Genomic DNA, 8,501 nt, shown 5'->3' with positions numbered 1-8,501 from the left:
TTCTGACATAAACGGTAGTAACCAGACCACTGCTTTATTTGCTTTTTTTTCCTGAGCTGTGTCACTGTTTAGATGTGGGTCAGAATAAGCAGCCATCAGTCACTTCAAGGGAGACAGAACCTGGAAAGTCAGGCAGTGATGTTAAAGTCTGTAAGCTCAGATCGTAAAAGGTGAAAGAGTCTTTCTGTTCAAGGGGATAACGTTGGATTTTACTGGTAATACCACCACGAATGGAGCAGATTATGATGTGGATGTTGTTGCAGTGTACGGATGTGAGCAGAGAGAAGAGGGAATAAAAATATGGGTATTTAAACTCACCCTGGACAGGACGACCTCTAAGGTGATGTTTTGTGGAGGAGCGCTGGGTACTGCAGAGACAAATGTAAAGGAAAGGAAAATGTCAGGAAAACAAACAATGCAACATATAAATCAATACGAAAATACAACAATAGCTCTAATGATATTATTTATTAATGAAAAAGGAAGCTGCTATGGAGAAAAAGTGTCTTTCTGGTTGTACATTCAAACATGACTTTAAACTTTAAAATGTAACATGCTGGTTCAGTCCTGAATATGCAAACAAATCTATGCTCCTGCAAAATGACAACTACACATGTACATGCATGAATAGGAACGCTATTAATATTTAACGTAAAAAAAAGTTTAATTTTTAATGCTACTTTTACATTGTTATGGCTGCGATAATGTAAAAGGTCTGAAAATTACACATAACAAACAGAGCTTTAGAAAGTTAGATTTGATTTATTTCTATTTTCTGTTTTGGTGGAAGTGACACGCACGAGGAAAACAGGAAGAACAGAGAGAGGATTCATGAATGTAGTGACGAAGGACAGAGAAGAATACTACAGAGATTGGAAGAAAAAGATAATCTTCTCATGGTTTTGTGGCTATAGTAAGATAGTTCACATACTGAGATCGAACGTTTTTAACATGACTGCTTAAGGCCTTCTAAACCTTTATTTGTTAAAAATTTGGTTTATTTCCTAAAAAAACGAAACCAGAAGAAGCAAAGAAGGTGAAGAAGAAAAAGCTACAAAAAATAACAAAGGCAAAAGTAAAACATATAAATACAAACAAAGGGAGGGGGGGGGCAATGTGAACATGATGGTCACATGGGAAAAATGGGATGATGATGAAAGATGAAGAAAAAATACAAAAAAGAAGATATTGGGAAGAAAATGAAAGAGTAAGCATGAAGATCAGAAGATGAAAAAGAATGAAACATAAGAGCTTTTAAGTTTAGAGAGGAAAAAACTTGGTTTTAGTACATGAAAGCACAAAAAAAGATGAAGAGGAAGATGCAAAGGAAAGAAAAATAATCAAACAAAGAAGAGAAAGCTAAAAAGAGATCAAACAAAGACAAGAAAAAATGAATGGATGAAATAGGAAGACAAACACAAACTGGAGGAGCTCCACCTCCCGAAGTTTCATGAAATTTGGCTCCAAAGTTCTTGTGTAATCTTGCTAACTGACTCACAGAGAGACCAAAAGCACTGAAAAACACCAGAATAAATGGAACACAAAAGAGAGGATGGTGGTGAAGAAGAAGAAGAGATGAATGAATAATAGAAGAGAGAGTTGACAGACTTCTAGAAAAAGCAGCAGATGCGTTTTTGTGTCCAGCAAAAGTGCAACATTGGTTTGAGTGAACTGTCCAATCAGATGCCTGATTAACTGTCAACGGCTTATCTGTTGATTCAGCTGCTCGCTATTTATGTCTGTGTGTGTGTGTGTCTTCCAACGTGTGTCTATGAATCAGTTTTATTGTAAATTCAATTAGCCCACAAGTCACCGTTATCATCGAGACGCAGCCGGAAGATTCACAATACAGCCGCTCTGCATCTGCAAGTGTGTGTTTGTGTTATTTCAGATCATTTTTATGGTGTGACTGCAGCTGGACACACGCCTCCGTTCTCTCTGCCTCTGTGGAAGTTTATTAATCACAGCGTCCCTCTCAGCACACCCATCAGAAGCTGAATGTTGCATTGATATTAAAGGACTCAGTCTGTGTAGAAAATGTAAAGCACACTGTCCTACCATGCAAAAGCTAGGAATAATAGCAGGAGAGTATAGGGAGCCAGAGTGAAACTAGGACTTCTGAAACCTCATTCAAGACCCCTTCAGAACTATATTTTAGAACCATTTGAAATGGATTTTCAGTAATGAAATTATCATTTAAATGCAGTTAAAATGTGTGACAATCATCAGATGTCAGATTTGTTTGCAGAGTGTGGCTAATATTAGCAGTGCTAGCACCAGCAGCATTTTTTCTTGGAGGGAAATGTCCACACAGCTTATGCAATATCCAACTTTGGTTGGATAAGCATAAGTCGAGTGCTTACATGCCAGTGAGTCCATTACAATTTAAACAATCATACCCACGAGGGCTAATTACTGGACCTCAAGCTAATAATGTATTCCCTTTCTTCAGGCCAAAAGGTGCGTATATACTTGACAGATACTTCACTGAGAAACCTTGCTAGTGCCAGATTAGACCCCCTGATGGCTTTGGACCTGCATTAATTTTTCATGGTACACACATGAAAGCATCACATTGTTTCTGCAGATTTTCCGGCTGCATATCCATGAAGTGAAACTTTGGTCGCACCACACCTCAAAGGTGCTCTATTGGACTGGTGACTGTGAATTCCCGTAAGTAAAACCAAATAGAAACTAGTTTGACATTATGCGACCTTTGCTACATGGCATGTTATCAAGCTGATGAGTACACTGTGGTCATAAAGGGATTAACATGATGAACATATTCCCAAACACCATTACACATTCACCAGCAGCCTAAAGTGCTAATACATGGCAGGATAGATTTAGGCTTCCATGTTATTGGTGCCAAATTCTGATCCCATGCTAGGGTCAGAGTGTCACATCAGACCAGGCAACCTTTTTGGACTCTACTATTTATCATTTTTGGTGAATCGGTGTGAACTATAGCATCATTTTCCTGTTCTTATACAGAAATGGCACCCAGTCTAATCTTGTGTAGTTCTGCTTTGAGGTTTGATGTGTTGTGCGTTTAGAAATGCTCTTGTGTATACCTTAGTTGTAATGAGCGGTTATCTCTGTTACTATTAACTTCACTTCTGCTCGAAGCAGTCTGGCTATTCTCCTTTGGCCTCTCATACCAACAAGGCGTTTTCACTCAGACAGTCACCACTAACTGGAAATGTTCTCATTATTCGGACCATTCTCTCTAAACCGTAGTGATGGCTGTGTAGGAAAATCCCAACAGATCAGCAGTTACTGAAATCCTCAATCCAGCATGTGTGGCACCAACAACAATGTCAGACTCAAAGTCACTTCAATCGCCTTTTTCCCCATCCTCATCCTCAGCTTGAATTCCAGCAGCTGGTCTTGATTTTGTCTACATCTCTAAATGCTTGAGGTTGCTTAAACCCAAAGTTGACATCAACTGATGTACAATAAAAAAAAATATTAGTTTAAGTGACTAGTCTTTCTGAGGGCAACTAGATGTGGACATGCCTAAACCTATGCTGAGTACTTTGTAATAGTCCAATTTTTCTTATGTCTACCAAGTGAACAATCCACACTGAACAATCCCTTTTCACCCTGAGAACGTCTAGTCTGATGTATTTATCTAGCCAAGTGTCCACTATTTGTAGGCCACAAACTCTTTAATAGTAACTGTGATAACATATTAGGCTCCCAGTGTCACCTACTGACATTTCACTCCCTGTGTCTGTAGTGGGCAGTGAAAGGTCAAATTAATCAAATCAGTGATTGTAAAGAATACGTCAAGGCTAAGGCTCTTGGATTTTTATGTGGTAACATTAAAATAAGATTTGAGATATGAGGATTTTGTCAAACAATCAGCGAGTAAAGGTGATTAGCTGGTCACTAAAACTAGTGCATGCAAGTATAAGTTTCTTGAATCTATTTCTTTTCCTACGTTTTCTCTGAGTATTTTCATGACTTATGAACTTCCTCGTTTCTTCCTCTTTTCTGCGCCACACATGATGAACTTTAATACTGAACCATGTGAAAGAGAAAGTGTGTGTGTGTGTGTGTGTGGACTCCATTTAATGTGTCAAGCTAAAAGGAGGTTTAAATGAAGCTGCTCCTTCTTCTGCCTACTTAATTAAAGACCCCCGAGTCTCCTAATGAAACTCCTGACAGCAAGAAGGGGGGGCTGTCTATGAGAAGGGCTAAAGACTGTGTTGCTATTGGCTCTTCTCTCTGTGTCTTTCTCTCACACACATATACACAGTGCCAGGTAATAGACACCACCTCGCCCAGCAGTTTTCAGATCTAAGTTGAAGTGCTGCTTGAAACTAGGACCAGTTCAAACCAGTCAGACTGCACAAGTCACTCTTTAATATTCTGGACTCCTTGTGGTTAAGGATATTAATAACATATTAATCATGTATTCAAATCATCTCAAATTGGTTTCTTGAACACGACACTGTACTCAAATGGCATCTGCAATCACCAGATCCCAATCTAATAGAGCACCTCTGAGATGTAGTGAATAAAGAGATTCAAATCTGCTGCAACTGTTCGTCATGTTCATGTCTGAGGAATATTTCTAGCACTCTGTTGAATCTGTGCCATGAAGAATGAAGGAAAAAGGCGGTCCAACCCAGTACTAACAAGCTGTACTTTATAATTTGGATGTTGCTTCAGGGTCTGAAAAGTGAAACTACTGTGTCTTAAAATGAGGTCTGGTTATCTTTCGCTGATATAGTCGTCAGAATCGGGATCAGAGTCTAGATTGTTTCAAAAACAGCATGACATTAAAGATGTAGTCACTTTGTGTGAGCTAAATGTGGTGGTTATGGTTATGTGACTAAATATATTCATAACCCATCGAAACAAAATTTAAGACAATTTATTGATCATAAAAATGTACTTTGTGCAAATTTGTATTTCAGACTTTTGAGGACCCAGCTGAATAAAATGCATGTTGCACGGGCGATGTATGGCCTGAGCGGAAGAATTTTCAGCGTGGACTGCCTCAGACTGAGATAAGACATCAACAAAATGAAAACACTCGTTTTATAACAAGTCCCAGCTTGCAAAAAATAAAATAAAAATCCTCTTCAGATTCTTTTAAACTGGATGGGTTAAGTTCACTCTTGAACATCCACCAAAATCAATACTTTCTTCAATAACCACAGTGACAGCTTCCATTGAGATCATGTCCTTGGTATTTCAGAGAGAGTGGATTTTTAACAGCCTATTGTGGGCAACTTAAAAAAAAAGGCCTGTGCTCCAGTGTGTCATTGTTGTGCTGCTGTTAGAAATTAACAGTGGACGTGGCTGGAAGGAATAGAAGCAATAGATCCTGTAAATATAATAAATTAGCTTTTCTTTTTGTTACTGTATGACGCTGACAATTCTTTCAAGAAGTTCTGTATTTATTACTGTACTGTGTTTAATCAGTCTAGCCAAATAGTATATATATACAGCACAACCCAAAGAAGACAGTGAGCTGCTATTTTAACCCTCCAATTTTGTCCACCAATTTTCCAGAGATGTATTAACGGTGAGGGTTAAGTTAGAATCTTTGGTCACCTCTCGTTTCATTATAGTTTGTATTCAAGATGCCAGACTTTCTTGTATTTTCTCAAAGTGTTCTTGCACAACAGTTCAAAAGTTGTTGGTAAAAGTTGGCATATTTCAGCATGCTGTGCACTGCATCCTTACAAAATCTGAGGCAATGAGAAGAGTAAAGAGCAAAGGAAAAGGTTGCTTATCTACACCAGATGAACAGGATCTGAAAGTGATGTCGTTAAGAAATAGGAAAAAAAAATCTGAGATTTATCTGAAATCTGAAAAAGTTTCACTGAATGGGTGGCTGTCAAGAAGCCATTCTAACAACCTGTAAAACACAGTGGAGGCTCTGTCACGGTTTGGGGATGCCTTCCATCCAGTGGTTTTGCAGATCTTATCAAAATGTATTAAATTATGAATGCAGAAAAGTACCATCAGATTTTGAACCCCCATGCAAAACCAGGGTAAAAGTATCTGATCCATCATATATTGGCCTTCCCAGAGCCCAGATCATTATGAAATAGTTTGGCATATTTTTTTTCCAGATAATGGAACAAAAGGCCTGGAGAATTCTGGAGAAGTTTTCCTGAAGACCACTGTGGGAAATAGTGGACAAGATGTGCACAGAACTATATCTACTGCTTTATAAAGAAGTTTTACCTCTTTGCATACCCAAATGAGATTCATACAACACAAGTGCTGTTCACTGGTGAGTGAGTGGATGTTAAGGTTACTATCAAAACTGAGAAAAGAAGATGAAAGAGTGGATAATGGGATACTGAAGACCGGTGGAATTTCAGTGACAGAGAAAAAGCCCCTGTGACTTTCCTTCTGTTATAACATGGTCATGTCATGTTTCATTTCCTGATACATGTGATTTTCCACACTGAATAAATGAGGAAATGTTAAGACACAGCTCACCATCTGATTGGGTGGTGACACTGACGGCATCTGAGGCAGTCCCTGGTCCATAGCGATTGATGCCCAAAACTCGAACTGTGTACTCTGTGAACTTGTTGAGTCCCTCCATCTTATAGTTTTGTCCATTCACCTCCACACTCTGAACACAAACACAGAGTATTGATTACATTCAACAAACAACCGAATAAGGTCAAATGAACTCCAAAACAATGACTCAGACTATCTAAAGCATCATAATCCATTGGTGATGGAGCTCACCTGCTCCTTGCCCGACGGGCTCTCGGTCCACAGCAGCCTGTAGCCCAGGATGGGGCCGTTCGGAAAGCTGGGTGGCTCCCAGCTAACCTGAACGGAGGTTGGAGAAAGAGCCAACGCTCGGAGAGACTCCACCTTGCTGGGAACTTGGACTGAAGGCACACACAAACACTTCTGTTACCAGTGCTGCTACTTTTAGACATGTGTTACCTTTACTGCAGGGACAGAATGATCTGATTTCCATGAGAGTCAAGAGGATAGCTAGGTATCATTTTACAATAAAGGCCTATTTCACTCCAGTATCACTAAATTTAAGCATAGACAGGTTTAATGTCTTAAGAAAAAAAAAGATAATATACTGACCGGAAAATCAGATGCATTTTTAATGATGTGACATTTCGATTTACAATAGCTTAGACAACCTGCTGAGTGAGCCTGCTATAGTAACATCTGGCCTATATAACTTGGACATTATTCAAGGCCAAATGTGGGCCACATCTGGGCCAGACATTCCTTGTTTTCCACCTGAGTGAGATCACGAGAAAAGAGGTGTAAGGAACCAACAACAGCCATGGATCCATCCATGCATCACATTAAGTCTGGGTCTTTCTACCTATTTTCTCCTTCTGCTATTGGCTAACAGAGAACTCCATAGCTTGATGTTGGTCTTGACAGTCTGCCTCACTGAGCTCAACTGTAGTCTGACCCAAAATATGAAATAATGTGCAAAAAGAAAAAGAAGTTTTATACAGATGACTGAGCGTGTCTGTTTGTGTGTGATGGAGTGTTTGTGTCTTACGATCAGGTTTTGTGGTGATCTTGAGGGGGGCGGAGCTCTCTCCTGGCCCAACATCGTTATAAGCGACAACTCTGAAGCTGTAGCTCTCCTCCGGCTTCAGGTTGGAAACTGTCAGCTCCAGAGACTCCGGCTCTGACACGTTCACTGACCTCTCCCTAACATGGAAAAAAGCACCACGGATTAACTGCTAATTACAGGAAAAACAAGAAAAGAAAGGAAAAAGAACCCACTGTCTTTTCCTGAAAGTAATTGTAATTACATATAACAACTACATCCTTTTGTTTTTTATTTAGGGTTTTATTTAAATAGACGTAAACTGGGAGGTAATCCCAGTCCATCTCCACTTTGTAACAGCACAGATAATCTCCCCTGTAATCAGCTGCAATCTGTGTAATCCCTCACTGTCTGCTGCTCCCCGGACTAAACTTTAAACTAACAAGGTGGACTCAAACCATAATACAAAATGACAAAACACAAGAAACTGAAACCACTGGGTCATAAGACCCAGGATCGTGACAAGCATGTGTGCTAAAGTAATCATTTACAATAATAATTAATAACAAAGTTGGAGGGGTCGATTACAATAGCTTACAGAAGCTATTACTGTGTGAATGTCAGTGGAGTGGAGGAGATAAAAAGGGTTCTTTATTTGCTCTTGGCTTAGTGTCAATGTGACCTTTTCTGTGAGCTTCTGTATGCAGTGTTGGCATTAGAGGTCCATCTGGATACTGTTGCACCGTCGCCACATTGAACAGTCAGATAGCTGAGGACAGAAAACAGCTGCAAGAGAGGCTAAGAAGAAAGGCGACAGCAGGAAAGTATGCACAGCCACTGAAACAGACTAAATTTGCATAATTATTGGACAGCAGGTTGAGACAAAGTCAGGTTGCAGGGAGCAGCAAGTAAGAGTTTTAGAAAGTCTAAAACAGGTGATGATAGGACAAAACTCAGCGGTAACCTCGCAAGGTGCTGCAAG

At 39.6% G+C, this 8,501-nt stretch overlaps 1 long non-coding RNA gene across 1 annotated transcript; it reads right to left on the bottom strand.

The window, feature by feature from the left end:
* Positions 1-63: 63 nt before the first annotated feature.
* On the bottom strand, positions 64-7,928 carry LOC121815913. Its single transcript, XR_006055471.1, has 4 exons — positions 7,526-7,928; positions 6,730-6,878; positions 6,472-6,610; positions 64-368 (listed from the first exon to the last, which is right to left on the bottom strand). It is a non-coding gene; the product is annotated as an uncharacterized LOC121815913 (long non-coding RNA).
* Positions 7,929-8,501: the final 573 nt, after the last annotated feature.

The sequence above is a fragment of the Haplochromis burtoni genome, unplaced genomic scaffold, assembly GCF_018398535.1.
Source record: "Haplochromis burtoni strain Fernald_Lab_line unplaced genomic scaffold, NCSU_Asbu1 Contig_365, whole genome shotgun sequence".
In the NCBI taxonomy this organism is placed as follows: Eukaryota; Metazoa; Chordata; class Actinopteri; order Cichliformes; family Cichlidae; genus Haplochromis; species Haplochromis burtoni.
The sequence above is the reverse complement of the archived record's forward strand: the minus strand, read 5'-3'. Positions and strand labels throughout refer to the sequence as shown.